Here is a 23,110-nt window from a genome sequence, read left to right on the forward strand (position 1 = left end):
TATTTTTTTATGTTTTATTCTAAAGGTGCCTGGGGTCAGGCAAAGTGTCACCTTAATCCAAGGTTTGTAATTCCCGGGACCATGAGACAGTGCAGACCTTGGTTATAGGACTTCAGGGACTGGTTTACTTTCAGATGACTTTTAGCGTGAGGGTGTTGCCCTTTAGGGTTACAGATTATTGTGGGGATACTGTCTTACTAGACTCATCATTTTATGTGGGTCCTGTGCTTTGAATTGTGTTCCTCATACCCTATGACATCATCAAACAAAAATTTATATTTTCCCTCATGATCAAATGCCCTCAGATCAAAAGCAGCTCCATTGCTGACTTACTCTAGGTTCCTGGTTTTCTCTTACAGTTTTAACTAGGTAATTCCTTACTATCTTATTATGGCTTAGTGACTTTTAAGGATTTGTTTTTTATATTTCACCTAGTGTTTTTAGTTGTTTTCATAGGATGAGTTGGCTTGACTCTTGCTCATCACTTTGGAGAGCTGGAACTTATGTTGTTATTTACATATTTAAGTATATCTAATATTGATCATTGTAAACACACACACACACAAGATCCTTTTGTATTCTACTTAAAGTTGCATTACAGTTATAGATTCATATGGGAAGAATTGATATCTTACATTATTAAAGTCTTTATGGAATTTGTAACAATATTGCTTCTGTTCTATGTTTTGGTTTTTTGGCCATGAGGAATATGGGATCTTAGCTCCCCAACCAGGGGATGAACCCGTACCCCCTGCATAGGAGGGCATAGTCTTAATCACTGGACACCAGGGAAGTCCCTATTTATTTTAATTTAAAAGAAACTTGTCTTTATTCTTTGTTGGATTTTTTCTGTTTTGTGTTTCTGTTTTAAATGGCTTTAGTCTGGAGAAGGCACCTTATGAATTTACATAACTGTCTTTGTAAAACTCTGTAATTGCATTGTTCTTAAAATGGAAATAGGAACTTATTTATGGTCTTTTATTTGACTTTCATATCCAAATTAAAATGTGGTGGTTGTCTACTTTAAATTTTTAAACTCCTTAATACTCAGATTTATTAGAAGATTTTAAAGTTTATTTTCTCTCTCACATTTTACTTTGATTATTCATTGATTCATGTAGAACTGTTTATTGAGCACCTATTATTGACCAGAGCCTGCAGTGAACAAGACAGACAAGGACAGAGCTTGGGAAGTTAGATTGCAAGGAGTGCTAGAGAAGAAGTAACAGGGTGCTGTGCTGCTTTAGATAGGGTGGCCAGAGAGCCCTTTTCAAGGAAGAAACATTTACATTGAAACTAAAGGCTGAGTTGGAGCAACCTATATAAAGAGCTGTGGGTACAAGTGAAGGAAACAGCATGTGGAGAAGCCATGAGAGAGGAAAGACCTCGACATATTTTAGGAATGGATAGAAACCAGTGTGATTTTGGAGAGGTAGATTATGTCAGCAAGGGCTTTACCTTTTTACTTTTTGTTCAGTGAGAAACCCAATTGCAAGTGTAGTGGGCATAAATTTTGTAAACTACAAATTTGAATGTGCAAACATGTAACTTTCATTATTTCTCTATAACTGAAACTTCCTTAACTCTGGAGCTTCTTATTTCTACTGGGTAATAGCAATCTTGCCAATTTAGGATAAAGTCAGTACCTTCTGGTCTAATTTATTAGTTAATTCCAGGTTTACTCAGACCCTTGGGTAAATAATCAGTCCTTTGGATAAATGTTCAGTTTTTTCACATCCCCCCCTTTTTTTTTTCTGGGGTGGAAGGTATTCATAGAGAAGCCTTATAATATTTTCTGGCATTGAGGAAGGGGCCTCTCATCTTTGTGCCATCCTCTGCCCTTGGCCACTACTAGGTTGTACCTTGTACTGGCTTAATCTTGAGTGGCCCTGTCTGCTCTGCTGCATCTGAGGCTGATGTCCCTGATGCTTCCATGGCCTCTGGTCAGCGGGTCTGTGAGTGCTGGGTCCTCCTTAAACCCAGGCTCTTTTGGGCCCACTGACCCAAGGCAAACTCCTTAATGGTTTCCACATTTTGCTGGCATGCTTGGGACTCTGAGGTAGCTTTTCAGGAGTGTGGTCTGGGCATGTCATTGGTATTGCTCCCCTACTACATTGATGTAGTGTTAGTTGCAAGCTTTTGCTAAAAGGCTTGCAGTTCCCTGGACCATAACTTGGGAAGGGGAAACATAATTATCTTCTATTCTGGGTCCTTCCCCACAAACATACTGGAGATCTTTCTCACCCTTCCTCACCCTGAGACTTAGCCGTAGATGAGACAGAAGGTAGTAAGAATTTTGAACTTGTATCTAAGCTATTTCTAATTCCTCTTTCTTTCTGCACTCCTCTTCCAGGTTTTTATGTCCTCTCAGTTGCCGTGGAAGAATTGCATTTACGTCACCACCTGCTACTTCCTCTGTGCTGTAGTTTACAGTATAAACTCTGCCAGCAGAGTTTTCTTGCCTTGGGGTGTGATATTTAAAGCCATGGTTTTAGAATTTAAAAAGCTCTTTTTACTCTTAAGCCTTCAGTTACTGCCATTGAAATCCTTATCTTTCAAGAATTATGGTTTCAGTGGATTAAGGAGCTAACTGTAAGAGTTGAAGCTGTAAAAGTCTTAGAAAAAATGTAGGTATAAATATTTATGATCTTAGACTAGGCAGCAGTTCCTTAAATAGGACACCAAAAGCACAAATAGCCAAAGAAAAAAATAGATAAATTGGACTTCGTCAAAATTGAAAACTTTTGTATATCAAAGGATATTATCAAGATAGTGAAATATCCAAGTACCAGTATCTTTTCGTAGAGTAAAAGGGTCCAGAACTCCGGATGGAATTCTCAGCTAGAGATGTAAATTTTGTCATCATCAGTGAGTAGGTAATGTAGATACAGTAATCCTGGGGTGGATGTTAGAAGAGCAAAGAGGGGAGCCCTGGGGGAGTGTCAGAATCTAAGGGCTGAGTAGAGAAAGGAAGGAAGGATCTGAGAGGTTGAAATATGAGTATGAATTACCATAAAAGCTTCCCCAACTCGATTTTAAGTTTCTTGAGGACTAAGACCATCATGTTCATCATTTTATCCACAGTTCTTATCATAAAGTAGGTTTTCAGTAAATGTCATTAAATGAAGACTGAGAAGTTTTAAGAAAAGAGTGGTCAGCAGTGTCAAATGTAGAAAATAAGTCAGCTACTATAAGGACAGAGCAGCAACTAGCTGATTGATCATCTTCTATAGAACAGTTTCAGTGGAATCTCCATGGTAGAGATAAATGCCTGGTTGCTGAGAACTAGAGTGAATAGTTGTGAGAGAGTGGAAGCAGTAAGTGCAGACATTCTTTTCAAAAAGCTTGTAGAGATACAGGATCATAGGTAGAGGGCATATTCTATCAAGATGAGAGACAGTTCAGCATGTTTATATGCTAAATGGAAAGAGTCAGAAGGAAGGGAGAAGTTGATGATACAGGAAGAAGGAGGTATGTGAGATTGATTGAACATTGTCCTTAAGAGTAGAGGGAACAGAGTGAGGATACTAGGTTTCAGTAGGAATAGGAATATTGTTTCCACGGAAGTAGGAATAAAGAAAGGATGGTGCAGATGGAGAAAAGTGTTTGGGTGGTAGGTGAGGAATTTGGGGCATCAACACACTTGATGAATTTTTCAGTGAAGTGGGGGGATCACCTCATCAGCTGAGATTATAGAGGATGGTGATGGTGATTGTAGGGGAGAGTTTGAGGAGAAAGGGAGAATTTCACTGAGAGAAATGAGAGGGCTAACTGAATGGGATTACTTAAAAGAATTGTAATAATTTTTCATGGCTCTGGTATATATAGTTGTGTGATGATTTTTTCCCCTGTTTCTCAGGCCTCACCAGCCTGAGGGGCTGAGCAGACAAGTTGAACAACTGGATTGATTTTGGTTTCAGTTTTACAGGCCAGTATGGCAGACAGAGTAAGGATGCAAGAAATTACAGTAGTTAGAGCATTTCAAGTTCTGGGCCATTGAGTCTAGGCTCAGTAGCAAACAAATGAAACCAGAAAGTAGCTGCTGGGATATGAAGGGGTCAAGACTGGATATTGGATTTTAAGATTAAATAGGAGCAGTTGCTGGTTATGACTGAATGCAAGATCTGGCTATGGAATGGGTTTCTGAAGTGGAGAGAAAGTGAAGGTTCCTGGAGTTGAGATAAGGGAACTGTAGATCTAGAATTTTATAAGAGTCAGCTACACAGGAAGTGAGTTGCTCAGAATGGTGGCAGAGCAAGGGGTGGAAAGATTTTGAACCAGGTTCCAAAGCCTTTAGTGAATGTGGGAGAGTGACCAAGAGACCAGTGGATGACAAGGAGAGAGAGGTAGCAACAGATGACTTAAACCTCAAAAGACGTACCTTTATTTGAGGGTAAAGAACTGTGATGGTGAACAAGGCATGACTTACGTGCTTCACGTTTGCTGAGTGGGAGAGAATATCTCGCACCCAGATTAGTTTAGAGAGCAAGACTGCTGGCAACCAATTTAAATTGGTTGGGGTTTAGGGAATTTGTTTGCAGTGGAACAGTGTAAAGGGTTATCAGGAAGTATAGCTATTGGAGGGTGTGTGATGGTCGAAGAGGGAGACAGTACAGAGCAGAAATGAGATCAGAGTGCAGCAGGAAAGAGGGATTAATCATAGGGGCTTGCGTTTTGGATGATTGTAAGAATATGGCGATTTTAGCTAATCTCAAAATTTTTATTAATTTTATGGGAAAAATGCGTTGATGCTGACAGACTGAGGTTCTGGGTTATGCACAAAGCTAGATGAGTTCATTGTTTTCAGGTCTACTTGGCAGTGTTTAGCAGTCTGTGGCTTTTGCTCAGCATGTCATAAAGAACCCTAGCATGGGGCTGTTTTCTTTTTGGCAAGGCTTAGCCCTGGGAAAGGAGGAAGGCAGGGGTGGAAGCGACTGGTGCTCACTTGATTTTTTGGCCTTGACAAACTTGTCTCTAAGGGGTGGGCACATGGGTAGAAGTAACCCTGAGTCCATATTGGGGTGAGAAATCATTAGGTCTTCAGGCCTTTGCACAGCAGACACCAGGTTAAGAGGGAGTGTAAAAATTTCTGAGTCACAAAAGGAGGGAATGGCAATATAAATAGTTCTTGATCTCTTTAAAGGCATGTAAATTTAGTAATATTGCAGCAATAGTTAAGCCATATTTAAGTTATAAAGTATAACCTGAAATACTACATGTTAAATGTCTTTTTTTTTTTTTTGGCCGCGCGGGGCAGCTTTCAGGATCTTAGTTCCCGCACCAGGGGTTGAATCTAGGCCACAGCAGTGAAAGTGCCAAGTCCTAACTGGATGGACCGCCAGGGAATTCCCTAAATGTCTGTTTTTGGACATTTAGAAAATGTATCAATTGATAAAGTTACAAAATAATATTCTGAGAGTTTTACCTCTCCCAATATGCCTTAAAACCAAAGGTTACACTACATTAATATTTGGCATATTTTAAACATGCTTTCAGACTTCCTCAGGTCACAAAATACTTAGAATCATGATGCATGGTGTTTTTGCAGAACACTAAGAAATACTGATGTGTGTGATTTCATTGTACAAACTAGGAACAATTTTGCTAGCAGGTAATATGACTTCGTTGTATGTTTAACCATTTCTGCCTCTCACAAAGTGATAAATAACCTTTGAAAGAAATCACATTTCACACTTTTCCCATCTTTGACCACTAGGCCAGTTTGCTTTGTTTTGTCATCTAGTAGAACTTTAGCTCAAAGGCAAGTGGTATCAAGTAAGAGTTAAGCAAAATTGACATACTCCATAAAGAAAACTTGGAAAATGTAGAGAAGTAGGAAGAAGGGTCACCTATGGCTCAAATCAACCATAGTTGACATTTGGGTGTTTGTTTATTTATTTATTCATTTTTTGTTTCTTGGGTTTTGGGGGTTTTTTTTGGATTGGGCTAAGTGGCTTTATTAGAGAAAGCCAAGATTACAAAGGACTTAAGAGTTGGCATTGGGGCCCTTCTTCTTGCCAGAGGCGGGCACAACATTGACAAAGCACTGGTTGTACTTCATACGCTTCTTGGCCCGGCCCATTTTCTTTTTCTCTTGTTTGGCCACCTTGGGAATCTGACCTCTTACTTTCCTGGCACGGGTCAGGGAACCATGGACTTTACCTCCAAACATGCGGCTGGCTACTTCCAGAGTGCTCAGAGTGCTCACAGCCTCCACCCCACACTGGCCCAGGGTAGCCTCATCCTGCAGGAGCCGGATCTGATCTTCTGGAATGAGACCCTCCAACGAGGTTACATGAGCCTTGATCTGTCACCTGGCCGGTCACCTGGAGAGTGTGTAGCTCCTGCGTGCAGACAAACAGCTGCATGTTGGCGACTGAATCGCTTTACCACTGCCGCTAACGTGAAGATGGGAGTTGAGAAAGAGGAAGGAATGAGGGTGTGCATGTCCTCTCCGCCTGCTGTGTGCCATGTCACTGGGTGTATTTTTTTTTTTTATGTTTTTTTAAAAATTAATTTATTTATTTATTTTTGGCTGCGTTGGGTCTTCACTGTTGCCCTCGGGCTTTCTCTAGTTGCGGCGAGCAAGGGCTACTCTTTGTTGCGGTGCGCAGGCTTCTTATTGCGGTGGCTTCTCTTGTTGCAGAGCACGGGTTCTAGGCTCACGGGCTTCAGTAGTTGTGGCACACGGGCTCAGTAGTTGTGGCTTGCGGGCTCTAGAGCGCAGGCTCAGTAGTTGTGGCGCATGGGCTTAGTTGCTCCGTGGCATGTGAGATCTTCCCGGACTAGAGCTTGAACCCATGTCCCCTGCATTGGCAGGCGGATTCTTAACCATTGCGCCACCAGGGAAGTCCTCGGCGTATTTTTAGATTTAGTTTTTGTCTTAAATTTTGATTACTTGGTGTTTTGTTGGCTTGTTTTAGAAAATTATGCTTATACTACAAAAATAAACTAGTAACTTGCTTTTTCACATAGCATTACTCATAATCTTTCAAATATAATTTGTAATGACTGTGTAATACAAGTAATGTACCACTCTTTGTTTAATCCTTCCCCTAAAATTAGACTTATTTTATTTATTTATGGCTGCACCACTCAGCTTGTGGGATCTTAGTTCCTGGACCAGAGATGGAACCTGGGCCCTCAGCAGTGAGAGCTCTGAGTCCTAACCACTGGACCACCAGGGAATTCCCTAGACTTCTTTAGTATTTCTAATTTTCCACAATATTAAACAATGATGCAATATGTGTATTTAAGGTTTTATCTTGTATTCTTATTTATTTCCATAGTATAGATCCTTGGAAATTGATTTGTTTGATCAAAGGGTGTAAGCATTTCTGAAGATCCTGACACATACTGCTTAGAAAAAATTCTAAATGGAAGGGTAGCATGATCAGCACTCTGGTAATGACTGTAAATTTGCCAAATGGGCACAATAAATACCAAACGGAAAACACGCCATCATTTGAATATTGACTTCTATACAACAGATATGAGACTTAAATAGATGTATCTTGATAACGGAAACCATTCATGTCCTTATTCAAATGATTGCAGGCTGGGTGATGATGAATAGGTTCCGCATAGTATCTTGGATAATTGAATGACTACTGTGATGAGATGTGATCACTTGAAGCCACTGAGGGCTATGAGAATGGAAAATAAAACAATGCACTATTCTACTACATGTACAGGTTCCAGACACTGAACCCATGTGCTGGAATCTGTGAGGAGATATTACTGGCTTATTAAGGATACAACTCAGGAATAGCCAAATGGAAGAGATATGTAGGGCAAGGTATGGGGGAAGGGGCGTGGAGCTTCCCATGCCTTCTTCCACATGCCACCCTTCCTGCACCTCGATGTGTTCACCAGCTGGGAAGCACTACACTTGTATTTTTTTTAAACAGATTTAATTTTAGTGATGGAATTCTTTATTGTTTCTCATAGTATTTTTTGTTTGTTTGTTTTGTTTTGATTTTAAAAGACATTAACCAGTCTTGAGGGATGGTCTGTGGAAAAGTGGGTTCTATCATATAAGTTTGGGAAACTGCATACTAGGTATATCCCTTGGCTCCTTGGAGATTCATGATGAGCATCAACTTTTATCAGGTTAATAAAGGCTCAGGGAAATGATGTTACTACTAATAATTTAACATTTATCAAGCACTTACTATTTTAAGGCTCTGTTCTAACAACCCCAGATTTTTTTTTTTTAAATCTTTATTGGAGTATAATTGCTTTACAATGGTGTGTTAGTTTCTGCTTTATAACAAAGTGAATCAGCTATACATATACATATATCCCCATATCTCAACCCCAGATGTTTTAATCTTTCTAATCTTTACAACAAATCTGTCTTTGCAATTGTCTCTCTTTTTTTTTTTTTTTTTTTACAGGTGGGAAACCTGAGACCCAGAGTAGTGAAATAACATGTTCCAAATATCATGTCTAGGCCAGGAGGTGGAAGAGCAGGGATTCAAACCCAGATAGTCTGACTCCAGAGGGCTCCAGGAGCTATGTTGTACTGTTTGTAACCAGTGAAGAAACTGGTTTAGCGTTAAGTCCGGCATTTCTCAAACTTGTTTGACTGTGGAAACTCATTATCTTTCAATATTTTTATAGGGATTAGTCTTCCATGAAGTTAACTCTGAAAAATGCTGCTTCGAGCCAGCCTACGCTGGTGATCTGCAGTCTTTCAAAAAGTGTTGCTTTAGAATAGAACTAGTTTTTTTGTTTTTTTTTTTAACTTGGTTCTCTTTTGATAATATTAAATGTATACTTATTTATTTGTTACTTTTTTTCTACTCAAAAGCCTAATATTTTGACTTGAAGGTATTTTATATTCTCTTTCCCAGTGACCGTCATAGGAATTTTTAAAAGGTCAACATCACTTTAGTACTTTTGAGGTACTAAAACAGTTCATAATCCAAATCATTATTTTACTCTGCTTTCTCTGCTCTAATATTATATTATCATAAAATTTTTAAAATACATTAAGAAACTGACAGGTGTTTAGTGCCATGGAGCATTATAATAATTGACATCAGAGTCTGAACCTTGGCTCTGCCTCTTTATTAGCTATGTAATCTTAGAAAAGGTACTTCATTTCTCAAAACTTCTGTTTCTTCCTCTAAAAGGTTAAGGTGGCTGTGAGAATTAAATGTAGTATCTGGCACATAGAAGGGTCACAGTAAATGTTAATTACCCTTCTTTTTTTTTTCTTAAGTTATCTCGATTCTATATACCATTAATGATTATGAAAATAGTTGGAAAAGAAAAATCAGTTTTAAATTTGAACTGTCTCAGCATTATGCTGATATCAGCTACGTTTCTGATAAAGTGATGTTGTCATGATACAGGTTGTATGGGAGTTAAAACCAGTTTCCTTCCGGCTTTCCAACTGACATAATAAGCAAAACCTGACTAGGCAAACATAGACCTATTTATTAGATCACTTATTATTAATGTTAAACTAGCTTTGGTGCTGACTTTCCCTGTTCTTTTTGAAATTTCACTGTTGTCATTTAAAATCTGACCTTCAAAAGCTTTGTAAAATGCTTAATGGTTTAAATTATCCTTCAGAACATAAGAAGTATATTTTCCAAAGTGGTGTTCTCTATCTAGCAATATGTTGAAAATCATGCAGGAGGACAGAATTGCTTATATTTTCACATTATCTACTGGAGGCTTATTCAGTTTTTATGGCAATCAACTTCTGGCTTTAGGGACAGTACTTAACATGTATAACCAAAGCATGAATAATCATTTAAAACAAAGCTATTAAAAGAAAAATCTATGGGGATTTTTCAATTTCACAATGATTTACTGCCTAAGCAAAAAGAAGATGGGTTTGGTTTGAGCTGTATGTGGGAGATCTCTAATATTCTATTCTAAGTGCCTCGTATAGCCCTGGTACATAGTAAACACTCAGTAAATATTTATTGACCGACTGAATTTGGTTTCTAATCCCAACTATGTGCCTTGCAACTTCTGTAACCTTGGACTTTCTTGCACCTTCTAAACTTCAGTTTCTTCTTATGTAAAAAAGGAGGTATCAATATTAACTTCCCAGTATTGTTGTAACAATTAAGTGTTCATGCATTAAAATAGCCAGTCCAGCACATGGCACATAGTGGGCAAACAGTGCACTACATGTTTCCCCAGACACATCATTTCATTCTTCAGTAATGTTCTTTTCAGGCACTCTTTTTCTTTCTCATTACCTAAACATTTAGAAGCTGTATTCAAGAGATAAGATGAATGTTTGCCAATTAAACTGAAATTATATTCCTTTGTAGCCCAGACTTGGAATGTTTTAGCAAAAATGATTGTATGTCTGACAGACCTTGGTTTGAATCCTGGCTTTGCAGTGTACTAGTGTTGTGACCTTAGGGAAGTTACTTAACCTCTCTGTAAGGTATTGTGAGCTGAAATGAGTTAAATATATAAAGCCTCTAGTTCCATTGCCTGGTTCGCATAGGCCCCAAATAGATGTTATTATTTTAAGTTGAAACTGTTATTTAATCTGATAATTTACATAATTAATTCATGTAGATTGAGAGCCTACTCTACTCAAATGCCATTAAGAGCAAGTAGGAAGATTGTGAATGGACACTGGGCAAATTATTATGTAGGTGACTGAATTTTACCTTGCCTAGAATTAGGTTCAGCAGAAGTGGTATTTTCTATTATATTTGAGGTAAAATAAATTAATTTTTGCATTTTTATTATTATTGCATTTGGCATGGCCTTTTTTTTTTGGATGTTGCTTTTCTGTATTGAATATCAAAATTTAAAAAAATGAATGTCAGAGATAGCTTCATGAGGGCTAAAGCAGACCAGGTAAATTTTGCTGTCTAAAAAATTTTTCGGGGGACTTCCCTGGTGGTCCAGTGGTAAAGAACCCGCCATACAATGCAGGGAACACGGGTTTGATCCCTGGTCAGGGAACTAAGATCCCACATGCCACGGGGCAACTAAGCCCGCATGCCACAACTTCTGAGCTAGTGCGCCTCAACTAGAGAGCCTGTGTGCCGCAAACTACAGAGCCCACGTGCCCTGGCGCCTGTGCACCACAACTAGAGAAGAGGAAAAAAAACCCTCATGCCACAACTAGAGAGAAGCCCACGCACCGCAACAAAGATCCCGTGTGCCACAACTAAGACTCAACACAACCAAAAATAAAGTAAATAAGTAAATAATAAATCTTAAATAAATAAATAAATAATAAAAAGTATTTCGGGACTTCCCTGGTGGCGCAGTGGTTAAGAATCCACCTGCCAGTGCAGGGGACACGGGTTCAAGCCCTGGTCCGGGAAGATCCCACAGGCTGTGGAGCAACTAAGCCCACGAGCCACAACTACTGAGCCCACATGCCACAACTACTGAAGCCCGCGCACCTAGAGCCTGTGCTCCACAACAAGAGAAGCCACCGTAATGAGAAGCCCGTGCACCACAACAAAGAGTAGCCCCCGCTCACTGCAACTAGAGAAAGCCCGCGCACAGCAATGAAGACCCAACGCAGCCAAAAAATAATAATAAATAAATAAAATAAAAAGTTTGTCATCTTTTGCTGATCTTCTTCATTAGAAATAAACATGTTCCTCTCCTGTACTAAAATTCAACATACGATATTAGTAAGCCAAATTTAATAAAACATTCTGCCCATTTTAAAACTCACTTGTTTAGATATTATATAAAATTCATTCCTACCCTGGCAGGCTAAGCATTGCAAAGCTGGTGATAAAAGATTTTTATGCGAGCTCCTGACAAATAGAAAAGCTTAAGGATGGTATTCGGCATTATAGAAAAAGGTTTATTTCTGAAAATGTTTCTAGGGACTTCGCTGGTGGTCCAGTGGCTAAGACTCCATGCTCCCAATGCAGGGGGCCCGGGTTCAATCCCTGGTCAAGGAACTAGATCCCACATGCCCAACTAAGAATTTGTATGCCACAACTAAAGATCCTGTATGCCACAGCTAAAGATCCCGTATGCGGCAACAAAGATCCCACACAAGGCATGGAAGATCCTGCATGCCACAACTAAGACCTGTCACAACCAAAATAAATAAATATATAAATAAAAATGTTTCTAATGTCCATATCAAATTAACAATAAGGTTTTTAAAGAAATACCAAAATAATCATCATTTATTTTGGAAGTTAACTTTCTTTGAAAAGATGTTAACATCTGTTTTTTGTTTTGTAGGGTTTCTTTCATTAATTAAAGTATAATTCACATAACATAAAAGTTTCAGTGGCTTTGAGTATAATCAGTGTTGTGCAACCATCACCATTATCTAGTTCCAGAACTTTTTCATCGCCCTCAAAGGAAACCCCTCTTAAGTTTTCCCCCTTCTCCTAGCCCCTGGCAGCCATATCTCTGTTTATATCTCTATGGAGTTGCCTATTCTGAGTAATTCATATAAATAGAATCATACGATATATTGCCTTATGTGTCTGGTTCCTTTAATGTAGCGTGTTTTCAGAGTTTACCTGTGATGTGGCATATCAGTACTTTGTAGCTCTTCTGGGCTGAATAATATTCCATTGTGAGGATATACCACATTTGGTTCTTCCCTTCATCAGTTGATGGATGTTTGGGTTATTTCCACTTTTTGACTGATAGGAATGATGCTGCTGTGAACATTCGTTTACAGGTTTTTGTGTGGACGTATGTTTTCAATTCTCCTTGGTGTATACCTAGGATGTAATTACTGGGTTATATGATATCTCTATGTTTAACTTTTTGAGGAACTGTCAAACAGTTTTTCTGAAGCAGCTGTATCATGTTATATAGTTTTTAATGTTATTTAAGATACTTGGAAGAAATGAGAAAAAAGTTTATGAAAATGTTAACCTAAGCATGTTAGTACTCATGAGAGTCATTCTGGCAAGCCAGGTGGAAGTCTCAGTTTGCCTCATTTGCTTTTCAGAATGAACACATTAAAGTATAAACCTACACTATAGAAGTAGTGTCAGTTTTTACTCTCTCTTGTTCCTTCACCCACCCACTTCTCCTAAAAGTTTGGAATATGCTTGGAATTAATGCTGTTTACTTTCACATAAGGATAGGTGTCTAAAAGTGACATATTAAGTTTCCTGCTTTGCTTTTCCTTAATGAGTTTCATATTTTATTATGTAGTTTACTAAAGCAGAGAAACTGATCTGGTCTTTCTACAGAAAACATTCTTTTTTTTTTTTTTTTTTTCCTAAAAAGGGCATCTGTTCTTATTTATAAGAAAATAATGTCAAAGTGATACATTCATGTGTTATTAATTCCCCTATACTTAACTATGGTATATGCATTCTATGTTTTCATAATTTAACATTGAGCGTTTGAAAAAATTCACAACAGGTTATTAACATGAATCCTCAGGTAGATAAATAAAACTAGAAGAAAAGTAACATCCCAACATTTAAAACAGAGGTAGCTAAGTTAATTATAACTCACTGCCATGGTAGCTGTACTTAAAAGGAAAAGGCCTGTGGATCAGAAAACATTCTTAATCAAAATTCAAAATAAAAAAACAATTAAAAAATTAAAAATTAAAAGTAGATTTAATTGCTTATGTTTAAATTTTCTTGGATATAAAAATATTTTTCAAAAATATCACATGAAGACCTTACTTAAAAATCTTTGTGTAAAAAATGTTGTGTTAATGTAGTGGGTGCTTTAGAGATGCTTTTGTCTCCTCTGCTGATGATGCTACCCTTGTCTCTTTTGTTCTCACTAGTCATTGTCAACTATTCAGACAAACTCCTATTCTAACAAATATTTATACAACCTTCATAAATTTACATGAAATGAAATCATTATAAAGAAATAAAGTATATTGGTTTCATTGGGGAAATAGACTTACAAAGCAGAAAGGGTATTCAAGAGAAATAATATTTATGGAGTAATTTCTAACGCTAGATTGGAGCTTACGTTCTTTTCATGCCTTTCTCATTTAAGGTGACAATCCACACGAATTTTATGTTTAAAAGAAGAAATGTGATTATCAATCATTCCATAAAGCTTGATGTGAACCCTGGCTCTCTAGGATAAATTAATCTTTATTTCTTTAAGGATGTATCATAGAGATTGAGTTGTTTTCTTTGAGTAATGAGAAATTAAGGGGTTTCTTTTTTAGGTAAACTCAGGTTTTAAACTATGGAAGTCAGCTTTGCAATGTGGACATCGAATTCATTGTTTACTAAATTCTGTAATGTTAACCTATAATTTTCAGTTGTTTTGCAATATTTTTGTTCTTAACATAATTTATGTTATTGGGTTGGGTAATTTTATCTACTTCATTTCTGGAATGTCTAAGTATAGGTAGTTGCATTTGAACTAGAGAAATGTTGGGTTTTAAACAGAATTTCTCTCTGAATATTGAATCTTTTTTTTTTTTTGGCCGTGCCGCACCTGGCATCCAGGATCTTAGTTCCCTGACCAGGGATCGAACCTGTGCCGCCTGCAGTGGAAGCATGGAGTCTTAACCAGCAGACTGCCAGGGAAGTCCCTGAGTATTGAATCTTTTAATAAGTTTTTTTTATTACATTTTTTGGTCCATTGTATTAATTTTTCAGTTGATAACCTTTGGTACTGACTAGAAGTAGTATAGAAACTGCTTTCTACCTCAAAAAAATTAAAAAATTAATTTTAGATTAAAAAATCGACCTCAAAAAATTAAAAATAGAATTACTGTGTGATTCAGCACTTTGGGGAACATATTCTAAAGAAGTGAAATCCCTGTCTTGAAGAGATATCTGCACCCCCATGTTCATTGTAGCATTATTTATAATAGCCAAGACATGGAAATAACCTAGGTGTTCATTGATGGCTGAATGGATAAAGAAAATGTGGTGTATGGGACTTCCCTGGTGGTGCAGTGGTTAAGAATCCACCTGCCAATGCAGGGGACACGGGTTTGAGCCCTGGTCTGGGAAGATCCCACATGCCGTGGAGCAACTAAGCCCGTGCGCCACTACTGAGCCGGCGCTCTAGAGCCTGAGAACCACAACTACTGAGCCTGCGTTCTAGAGCCTGTGAACCACAACTACTGAGGCCCGCGCGCCTAGAGCCCGTGCTCTGCAACAAGAGAAGCCACCGCAATGAGAAGCCCGCGCACCGCAATGAAGAGTAGCCCCCACTCGACGCAACTAGAGAAAGCCCGTGCACAGCAATGAAGACCCGATGCAGCCAAAAATAAATAAATAAATAACTTAATTAATTACAAAAAAAGAAAAAATACTGACTTGGACCTGGGAGGCCAAATCATTTTTAAAAAAAAGAAAATGTGGTGTGTATATATACAATGGAGTATTATTCAACCATAAAAATAAGGAAATCCTGCCATTTGCAACAACATGGATGGACCTCAAGGGCATTATGCTAAGTAAAATAAGCCAGACCGAGAAAGACAAATACTGTATGATATCACTTAAATGTGGAATCTAAAAAAACTGAAGGCACAGAAACAGAACAGATTGGTGGTTGTCAGAGGGGTGGGCATGGGGAGATAGGGGAAGGTGGTCAAAAGGTACAGACATCAGTTATAAGATAAATAAGTTCTGGAGATGTAACGTACAGCATGGTGACTATTGTTAACAGTACTACATTAAATATTTAAAAATTGCGAACAGAGTAAATCTTAAGCGTTCTCATCACAAGAAAAAAAATTTATAACTATGTGAGGTGATGGTTGTTAACTTATTGTGGTAATCATTTTGTAATATATACATATATCAAATCATTATACCCTATACCTTAAACTAATGCAATGTTATATGTCAATTACATCTCAATAAAACTGGGGGGGAAAATCCTCCCAGATAAAATATTGATGGCTGCAATTTTTATTTAAGATATTGGTGAAGGGAAAGAAGCAGGGAATTTTGGAGGTCAAGTTTTATATTATGAAACCCAACTTAGTGATTTATACATACTTAAAAACACTATGAGTGATCTGTGACCAAAATGTGATTTCTAGGAGAAATGACTATTACGTAGATGGAGTATCTGCCCAGGCTTTTTTGTTCTTGGTGTTCAAACTCTGATCTTGTTGCCAAGATAAAGGAAAATGTTCCTTCGATTGCAAATTGTAGTGTATTTCTCCATAAAAAGAGTATAGTTCAAATAGTACTCTTAATTCTAGTTATTCATTTGTTAAATAAATATTTTAAGCTTCTAATAGAAGTCAGGTACTCTGTTACATACTGTTTATGTTTACAAGGATCCAAAGATGAATAAAAGTGTGGGACAACTGTTAATCTCAAGTAACTATTTTTTTGCTAGCTGTTAGAGCACAAAAGAAGAGATTGAAAGCCACCTAACATGGTTATATTTATTCTTTTCTTTTTTCCATGGTTCTTAAGTACGTATGGATTAAATTGGCCTTTATTTCTTGCCCAGGATCTCAACTTTATTTCATACTTTTTTCCTTTGGAAAGATGTTTCTCAGGTTTTATAACAAAGTAGAACTGAACTTGGAGAGCACAATCTGTGCATAAGTTGGAGACTTTACCTCTTTAGAAGTGGAAAAATGCTGGTCTCAGCGTTACTGAGTTAATGTATAGTTAGGACCAAGTTTTCAGTTCTAATTGCTGACTTACTTAGTGAGTGAATGATTGATCATAATCAACTAAGAAGTGTAAGATAAAGCCTGGTATCCTGAGTAGTTTTTCAGGTGCAGTCAGTTCTTCAGAATTATAAGCATCTTTACTGACCACCTTCATTAATTGTTATTTCTGTTTCTCTTGGGTCATCAGACAGTTTAATCTTCTTTCCCCCACAGTCCCCCCTTTTTGGAGATATATGTGAAAGGGTTAGAGGCCTTGATGTTTGAATAGACAAGGTAAGCATTCAAATAAACTTTTCAGTATCATTGTGACAATTAAATTGAATGATTTGAAATAAAAAATAATTTCAGTTATTTAAAAATAGTAAAGTATTAACTGTGTTAATATTTATTTCTAACACTGCTGTAAGCACTTTATGTTCATTATTGGGTTGAAGCCTCATTACAGTCCTGGGAGAGGGATACTGTTACATGCACTTTATAGACGGGGGAACTGAAGCACAGAAACCTAGGGATTTCTGCTCTTGATGTCACGCATTTGACAAGAGTTATGATAGCACAGGCGTAATGTTGCTTTTTTTTTGCCCTTTTCCACCCATCAAATGCATTCGTTTGTGTTGTTTTCTATTTTGCAGGACAATTTTGTTAGACTTCTTGGTTTCCAGAGGTCACAGTTAGTTGCCAAGGTGGTTTTATGTCCTTGGGAAATCCTTAAGTACCTTATTTCCTTATCTTCCATATTTTTCTTCTTCAGAGTTATACAGTTTAACGAGCCAAGTAGTTTGTCAGGGATCGTCCAGACAGACAGTACTTCTTGGTCCCCACCTTCACTTCCCCTTCTCAGAGGTAACCACTCTCAACTCCTAGCTGTTTGGTATTTACCTGTGATTTTTCAAGTAATGTATTTGATGCTTTCAGTTTAGGACATAACTTGTTTATATGGTTTTTTGTGTTCTTATCACTAACTCAACTCAAAATTTGCTACCAATTGCCCAAATTTCCTGTTTTCTTTCACATAATTTATTCTGTCAATGTCGTCATCTCAGAGAAGTCCCTCCAGAGTAACGTGCTCCAGCCTGGAGCGGTTTCCATTTTCTCATAGTGCCCAGCTATTATTCTAGGCATTTCCTTTTCTTCTGTGTTGGATCTTCTGTTTCTTCTGTTCTATGTTTTCCTCTTTCTTGGTTTACTCCCACAATTTGCTGAAGAAAGGGTGAATGGGAGGCAAATTATTTGATATGTTGCATTTCTGAAAATGCCTTTATTTTCCTCTTAACCTTGATAAATAATTTGGCCTGAGTATAACATTCAGATTGGGAATCAATGCTGTTGTAAGGTTCTTAGAACAGGTTAAGTGGTACTGTCATTCTTTGTTATCCCCGGGGAGTGGTTCCAGGACCTCCCTTGGACACCAGAATCCTCAGATTTCTCAAGTCCCTTATGTAAAATGGCACAGTATTTGTATGTAACCTATGCACATCCTCCTGTATACTTTAAATCATCTCTAGATTACTTATAATACCCAATACAAGGTAAATGCTATGTAAATAGTTGTGAATACAATGTAAGTGCTATGTTAATAGTTGCTGGCATGCAATAAATTCAAGTTTTGCTTTTTGGAACTTTCTGGATTTTTTTTTTGATCTGCAGTTCGTTGAATCTGCAGATGTGGAACCCATGTATATGGCAGGCTGGCTGTATGTTATTTGAAGACTGTGTAAAGTTAAAGATGTAAATTGAAAATCCTATAGCAATGGCTAAAAAACCAGTACAAAGCACAAATGAAACAAATAGTAGTGCCGTTAAGCACTGTTTGGAGGGAAACATTGCATTAAATTCTTATATTAGGAAAGAAGAAAGGTCTCAAATCAGTGGTCTAAACCAGAGATCAGCAAACTTCAGCTTGTAGGCCAAATCCAGCCCATCACCTGTGCCTGTGTGGCTTGTGACCTAGAATGGTTTATATGTAATAAAATGGCTGAAAAAGAATCAAAAGGAGACTAATATTTTGTTACATGTGAAAAATAGGAAAATCAAATTTTGGTGACCGTAAAGTTTTATTGGAACATAGCCATGCTCATTTGTTTATGTATTGTCCATGGCTGCTTTCTTGCTACATCCACAGTGTACAGTAATTATAACAGACTGTATGACCTGCAAAGCCTAAAATACTTACTTTGTGACCTGTTGTAGAAAACATTTGCCAAAATGTTAATTAAGCATAAAAATTAGAAAAGAAGTAAAACTGTTACTTACATATAACATGATTGTGTACATGGAAAACCCGATAGAGTCTACAAAAAACAATTTTAATAAGTGAATTTAGCAAAATCACTATATGAAAATAATTTGTAGTTCTCTATATTAGCAATGAACTATTTGAAAACTGAAATAAAAACTGTTATTTCTGATAGCATTAAAAAAAGCAAATACCTATGAATAAATCTAACTAAGGATATGCTCTCAACACTGAAAAGGTAGAAACATTGCTAGTGTAAGTTAAAAAAAAAACCTAGATAAATGGTGATATTCCATATTAATGGATTGGAAGACTCAACATTATTAAGATGGAATTCTCTCTAAATTGACCGATAGATTAATTTCAGTCTTCTTCAACATCCTAGTAGGCTTTGTTTGAAGAAATAGATAAGACGATTCTATAAACTTATCAAGATGTAAAGGTCTAAGAATAGCCAAAATAATTTTGAAAAACACAGTTGGAGGACTTTTGTTTCCTGATGTCAGGATTTTCCACAAAGCTACAGTAATCAAGACAGTGTAGTGTTAGCATAAGGATAGACATTTAGGTCAATGATACATACTAGAGATCTCAGAAATAGACTCATGCATTTTCCCACCAAAGTGCCAAGTCAGTCCAATGGGAGAAAGAAAGACAAATGTTGCTCTAACTTGATATCTGTATGGAAAACAATGAACTATCACCTCAACTCATTCCATACACAGAAACTAATTTGCAGTGGATCATATATCTAAAATGCAAAAGCAAAAACAGTACAACTTCTGTATTATCTCTCACTTCATAACAAATTTCCCAATACTTCCTGGCTTAAAGCAACAAATATTTATTATGTTACAGTTACTCTGTGTCAGGAACACAGGAGGAATTTAGCTAGGTAATTCTAGCACAGAGTCTCTCATCTGGTTGTAGGCAAGATTTTAGCAAGAGTATAATCATCTGAAGACTTGACTGGGGCTGGAGAATCCCCTTCTAAGATGGCTTATGTCCCACGGCTATTGGCTAGAGGCCTCAGCTCTTCACTGGCTATTGGCTGGAGACTCGGTTCTTCACCACATGAGCCTATTCTTAGGGCTGTTTGAGTGCCCTCATAACATGGCAGCTGACTTCCCTCAGAGTAAGTGATCAAAGAGGGAGCACAAGGAGGAAGCGGCATTGCCTTTTATGACAAAGTCTTGGGAGTCACACACCATCACTTCCACCATATTCTACTCATTACTCCAGCCCATGTTTAAGGGTAGAGGAATTAATCCTCACCTCCTGAAGGGAGGAGTATCAAAAAATTTGTGGATATATTTTTAAAATGTCATAGCTTCTAGAAGAAAAAAAAAAGGAGAATATCCCTATGACTTTGGAGTATCAAATATTTATTGGATAAGATCCTAAAAGAAAAAAGACACGTAAAAGAAAAAAATTGATAAATTGGACCTCAACTAATTTAACATTACTGCCTTTTACAAGATAACACTAAGGGACTTCCCTGGTGGTCCAGTGGCTAAGGCTGCACACTTCCAGTGCAGGGGGCCCAAGTTCGATCCCTGGTCAGGGAACTAGATCCCACATGCCACAACTAAGAGTTCTCATGGCACAACTAAAGATCCCACGTGCCACAACTAAGACACGGCACAGCCAAATAAATAAATAAATAAATAAATATTTTAAAAAGTAATAAGAGATACCACTAAGAAAAAGAGTAGGTAAGTCCAGAGTGGGGAAAAAAAATTTCCAGCATATCTATCTGTGAAAGGACTTATATCTAGGGTATGTAAAGAAGTGTAATAACTCAATAGTAAAATGAGGAAAAGAGGAATAACCCAGTAACAGACTTCCCCAAAGAGGATATACTAATGACCAATAAGCACTTGCAAAGGTAGTCAACATCACTTAGTCAACAGGGAAATAATGCAAAGTAAATTCATCATAAGATACCATCTCACACACTCTAGAATGGCTAACAAGAGAAAGGCTGAAGATACTAAATGTTGGGCATGATGTGATGCAACTGGAACTCATCCATTGCTGATGGGTGTGCCAGATAGTGTAGCTACTTTGGAGAACTGTTTGGCATTTTCTACTGAAGTTAAACATATATACATCCTATTATTTAACATTCTACCCCTATATATTTAATGAAGGGAAATGAAAACATATTTCCTCAAAATTATGAATTCAAGAATGTTCATAGCAGTCTTATTCATAAAAGCCCCAAACTGGAAACAACTGAAATGTCCATGTACAGGAAAATGGGTAAACAACTTGTGGTGTATTTTTTGTGTGTGTGTGTGGTGTATTCACAGTACCCAACACCTGATACACCCAACAACACAGGTGAATCTCAAAACCATTGTGTTAAGTGAAAGGAACTAGACATAAATGAGCATATACTGTATTGTTTATATGAAGTTCAAGAAAAGACAAAACTATTCTGTAGTGATAGAAATCAGAAGATAATTGTAGGTTGGAAAGGGAAGGAAGCTGTTTAGAAAAAGACATGAAAGAACTTCCTGAGATCCTGGGAATGTTCTGTATTTTGTTTTGGGTGATGGTTACATGGGTGTAGACCATTGTCAATAGTCATCAAACAGAACTGTTAAGACCTGTGCCTATTATTGAATGTTTAATTATACTTCAAATTTTAAAAATAGTAAACAAGTGTCTAGGGGAAGAACGTTTAAGGCTGAGGGAACAGCTAGTGCACATAGATGCTGAGGTATACCTTGGGGTATTTAAGGTGAAAGGAAGAAAGTGGTTTAGGTCAGGAAAGTAGGTCTGTCATCTATGGTTTGTTACATTTACTCTGTATATTTTAACTTGCTAAGCAACAGGTTTTTATTTTTTATTTTTATTTATTTATTTATTTGGCTGCGTTGTGGCATGTGGGATCTTAGTTCCTTGACCAGGGATTGAACCCATGCCCCCTGCAATGGAAGCACAGAGTACTAACCACTGGACCGCCAGGGAATTCCCAGCAACAGGTTTTAAAATTTGAATATTTAATGTCTTGGAAATTTATCATCCCATTGCCAGATGACTAAAGAGAGGGAGGGGGGGGGAGGGAGGGAGAGAGAGAGAAAATTTGTCAGAGTTGAAGGAAGGGATTAAGAAAGAGAAAGAGAGAGAGGTCCTCTTAAAAGCCATTTATTATTCACTTCATTATTAACTTTACAGTAAACCTAAGTGGAATTCTTTGATAATGTAGCTCCTTTATATTGAAGTTCTGTTCTTTTCTTACCTCTCTAGATAAGCCAGTGCTTTTTTAAAAAAAATAAATTTATTTATTTATTTATTTATTTTTGGCTGCATCGGGTCTTCATTGCTGTGTGCAGGCTTTCTCTAGTTGCGGCGAGTGGGGGCTATTCTTCGTTGCGGTGTGCAGGCCTCTCATTGCGGTGGCTTCTTTTGTTGTGGAGCACGAGTTCTAGGTGCGCAGGCTTCAATAGTTGTGGCACGTGGGCTCAGTAGTTGTGGCTTGTGGGCTCTAGAGCAAAGCCTCAGTAGTTGTGACGCATGGGCTTAGTTGCTCCGTGGCATGTGGGATCTTCCTCGACCAGAGCTCAAACCCATGTCCCCTGCATTGGCAGGCAGATTCTTAACCACTGTGCCACCAGGGAAGTTCCACCAGTGTTTTTTGAGTGTGTTTCATATGACTTAATGGCAGCGTTCCGGCTTGGATTCTAGCTCCACAGTTGAGCAAAGTCAAAAACCCAGAGAGGCAATATGGTATACTGTTCCTTCAGCCTTAAACGTTCTTCCCCTAGACTCTTGTTTAGATCTAAGGCTCTGCAGTTTGATTTCCTGCATTCCAGTCTTGGCTCCACTGCCTGCAGGCTGTGTGACCTGGGGCAAGTTCCTTTAACTTCTATAAACCTGTTTTCTGAGGAGGCAGTAGAATAAGAAGGAAAATCAGGTTATTGTAGCTAATCCAGATGATGGTGATTTGAACCAGGGCAGGAGCAGGTGAAGGTGGAGAAAAGTGGTCAAGTTCTGAATGAATTTTAAAGGTAGGGCTAAAAGGATTTGATGACAAAATGGAAGTATGAGAAAAAGAGAGCGATCAGAGAGGAAACCAAGGTTTTTGGCTTGAGGAACTGGGAGAATGGAGTTGCCATTTGCTGAGATGAGTATGGACTTTTTACAAAGGAATGTCAGGGCTGAAGTTGCAAAGTTTTTTTTTTTTCCTTGATTTTGTGTTTTTCACCTTTTTTAGGGGGTGGGTGGATGAGAGCAAGTACAGGTGTTGGCAGGCAGACCCCTGGGACCCATGTTTTGCTTGAGATCTTGATTAC

The 23,110-nt window shown here is 37.8% G+C and overlaps 1 protein-coding gene and 1 pseudogene across 6 annotated transcripts in view; one reads left to right on the forward strand and one right to left on the reverse strand.

Annotated features, from left to right (window-relative positions):
- Positions 1 to 23,110, forward strand: part of SHLD2 (shieldin complex subunit 2) — a 94,575-nt gene that overhangs the window by 10,847 nt on the left and 60,618 nt on the right. The window lies entirely within an intron of this gene.
- On the reverse strand, positions 5,987 to 6,368 carry LOC137767680 (ubiquitin-like FUBI-ribosomal protein eS30 fusion protein; annotated as a pseudogene).

This window comes from Eschrichtius robustus, chromosome 7, assembly GCF_028021215.1.
Source record: "Eschrichtius robustus isolate mEscRob2 chromosome 7, mEscRob2.pri, whole genome shotgun sequence".
Lineage (NCBI taxonomy): Eukaryota > Metazoa > Chordata > Mammalia > Artiodactyla > Eschrichtiidae > Eschrichtius > Eschrichtius robustus.